The sequence below is a fragment of the Canis aureus genome, chromosome 1 (genome assembly GCF_053574225.1).
Source record: "Canis aureus isolate CA01 chromosome 1, VMU_Caureus_v.1.0, whole genome shotgun sequence".
Taxonomy (NCBI): Eukaryota; Metazoa; Chordata; class Mammalia; order Carnivora; family Canidae; genus Canis; species Canis aureus.
In genome coordinates, this window is record NC_135611.1 from 60,143,847 (window position 1) to 60,147,739 (window position 3,893).

A 3,893-nucleotide genomic window follows, 5' to 3' on the forward strand; every position below is an offset into this window, starting at 1 on the left:
AGATTTATTTATTTATTTATTTAGAGAGGGGGAGAAAGAGTGACCAGGGGGTCTGGGGTGGGGATCAGAGAGAGAGAGAGAATTCTGAAGCACCTTCCTGCTGAGGGTGGAGGCTGACACCGGCTCCATGTCAGGACCCCAAGATCATGACCTGAGCTGAAATCAAGAGTCACTGCTTAACTGAATGAGCCACCCAGGTGCCATTCAAGTATCTTGTCTGTTTTTAAGATTTGTATTACCTTCAATTTTTCTTAATTTAAGCTCTTTATAAAATTCTGAGTATAAATTCTATTGTTGTGTTGCAAATATCTTATCCTACCCTGATGCTTGCCTTTGCACTTTCTTAATGATATCAGTTGATAACAGGAGTTCTTAATTCTAATTTTAATATAGACTAATGTATTAATCTTTCCCTTTCTAATTAGTACATTTTGTGTCCTGTTTAAGAAATATTTATCTACTATAGCTTCATAAAGATATTCTCCAACTTTATCATTCAGAAACTTATTGCTTATATCTACATCACATTTATGCACATCATATCAATGTCACATTTATATCTACAACCTGCTCAGAATTCATTTTTGTGTATGGTATAAGGAAAGGTCAAATTTCTTTTTGATACATAAATCCAGCAACCTAACACCATCTACTGAGAAGATCAGCTTTAGCACTTTGCACTCTGGAGGCATCTTTGCCTTAAATGAAGTGTTCACATTTATACTGGAAAGATTCCAGACTGGGTACTATCTGTGCCTTCTGTTCTATTTAATTGGCCTATTTATCTTTCTTTGCTCCAACACCAAAGATCTGAATTGATGAAGATTTTAAATTGTCTTGATAACTAGTAGGGTAAAATCACTTTGTTCTTCTTCCTTAAGAATGTTATGCCTATTCTTTGCCCTTTAGATTCCCATATACATTTTAGAATCAGATTGTTAGTTTTCTATAAAAATCTCTTGATATTTTGATTGTGATTTATTAACTCTGCAGATCCACAGAGGAAAATATGACATTGAATTATCTAATAAGAAACATGTATATTGCTTCTTTATATAGGTCTCTCATTTCTACTGATACATTAGTCCTTTAGGGTAGAGATTTTGCATACCTTTTGTATACCTTTTACCTTTTTTTGGAATTTGAGGTTCTTTATCCAATGAAATGATGTCTCTTTTTTTCTTTTACAATTTGAATTTTCCTGTTTGCTAATGTGTATGGAAATGTAAATGAATCCTATGTTGTTATAAAGTACATGTATTTGGTAGCTGTAGGGTCTAATTAATAGTGATTTCTGAAAAAAATGCTGGTCACTGTATATACTGATTCGAGTATTAAGGTAATGATGAAGAACAGAGCCTTTACAGAGACTTGTTTTTATGTTTTAAAATTTGTTTATTTTGCAATGATGTCTATCATTGTTTCTTGCTTTGCAGAGCCTACAATTATACTCTGTCTCTGGATGGGCATTAGAACTCAGCTCTAGTGAGCTGTGCACGTATAAAGTTCCAGGAAACCAAAAGACCACTGTGAGGCCTATTTATACTTTTAGGGCTCTGCATTTAAGTTGTCTCTTATTTTATGGCACTTTTGTATTATCTTTTATTTTATTTAGTCTTGGTGATGTATTAACTTTTGTTTTACATTGTATCCAGCATCCTTTTTGTTTGAAGCAGGATACGAGATTACATCCACTCAATCCATCATGTTGCCAGAAGTCTTCTGCAATCATATCATCAGATACGCTATTACTTCCTTTTGTTCTCCTTCTAAAAGTGTACATAACATGGTTTTCTTGGGAGTGGGGAAAAAAAAAACCTTTACATAATCCATGGTTCATATTCCATGCCAAGTTCACTAAACCACATTGTTGCCAACAATTTTATTTTGTTAAAAGCAAATAAAGTGTATATCTTTCTTCTTCATACATCTGTTATGCATGTAATTTAAACTAACTTTGTAGGAGCAGTCAAATAAACAAAGAGCGTCATTTTGTATAGTATGACTAATATTTGTGTTTTCTATTTTCCTTTGCATGTATTTTGATGTAAAGTGTCACCAGAAAAGTGAGAACTGGACCAATCCTTTAGGCCCATGGTTTATTTATCTCAACACTTTTTCTTTGATAAGTATAAGAGTTGTTGCGGTAGAAATCAATTTTCTTTCTTATAATTTCAACTTCAGAAAAGTTAGGATTATATACCCAACATTCTAGTTTTGTCAATAACCTATTATAAATTTATCACCTAAAAATATATGGAAAACTATATACTTGGGTTGTTTCACCAGTTGGGGGGATAAGTTTCATGAGCTTACTGCCTGCTGTATAAATTAGAACGTTACTTTTGTCGTTTTATAACTATAGCTTTTAGGCTACCTAGGGTGCCCTTTAGTTCTGCTATTACAGAATTTGGTGAACCAGGTTGTAGTGGATGAACAGGAGATTTTAGACTCTATATAAGGAAACTGCCATACAACCATTTAAAAATTATTATTCAATTGCATTTAAGCCTATATTTAAAATGTTGGGGGAAAAAAAGTGTGACTACTTTGAAATTTTTATTTTCTGCCAGAAAACATTGAGTTTTGCTAATCACAAGTAAATCAGGCTTATTGTTATGGAAGGAATAGAGCCATTTTAACTGTGAAATGCATTTACCGAACCCAAGGCCCAACAGAAGTAGGATCAAAGAGAGAGGAGCTAGAAGAGGTAAAGCAAGAGACTCCTTCATGTGCTCTTTCAGGGTCTAAGTGATTGAGAAGAGTAATGAGAGTAAGAGAAATAATAATAATTTTTGTTTCCTTAGGATTTGTTCTTTCATTGCACCCACACTACAACTCCCCAACATTTCATCCAGTTGACCTATTGATTCTGGATTTTGAACAATGAATCCTTCCTGAGAGTATTTTGTGCCAGCTTACCCTGAGCTCTCCAGCTTCAGAGCCCTCAGCACTACCCAGCTGCCTTACTGCCCGCCCACAATTAGCTCTGCCCCAACTCTTTCTGCAATCATGCTACCTCACCGCCCTCACTCTCTTACTTCAGACCAGGAGCTTCTGCTCTGCTGCTACAGCTTCTGTCTCCAGTTTCCTTCTATTCTTTTCTCCTTCCGTCTGGACCCTGTGTAATCTACATTCCTTTTCCAATCCAAAATATTATCTCTTGGAATGATGCCCCATGCAAGTTCTAGTTACACAGAACCATCACCGCTCTCACTTCCTTCCATATCCAATTTAGCTTCTGTATTTTATTTTTATGAATAGCTCCTTATGGATACTCTCAGCAACTTTGCCCCACTCTCTTCCTATCATATGCACTTGTAAAAGCTCTACCTTTATTTGTTCCAGTCATCCATCTTTTCCATGTGCACCACAGAGCAACTGAAACTTCTGGTGGAAAAAAAGAATCACCCGCCTGGAATAATTCTTTTTTTTTAATTACCACAAACCTGAACAACACTTAATAATGCCTGGCAATACTTTTAGGTTTCCACAATAAATTGCTTTGCAAGAACTGTTTTAGAACATTTCCTTTCCCCTGACCTTCCTGCACCATACACACTCCCCACATCCTAAGCTGATAGCCTTCCTCGTACTCATTAATCAAATAAGAGCAGATGGCAAATACCTTGTTCTCCTGTTGCCAAGTCAACAAACTTACTTGCCTGGTCACCCATCCTCTTTCCGACTGTCTCTTTTCACAGCTGAAAAGATGTCCTTACTCCTATTAAGGTACAGTTTCTTCATTTGCACTTGCTGGCTCTAGTATTTTCCATTTTAATTTTAAAACTCTGCCTTTGACCTAACATCCTGTGCTTAGCTGTCACTCCATTTTCTGTTGTTTTTAAAGCAAAACTGTATACCTGACTCTTAGTTACTCTCCAACCCACTCC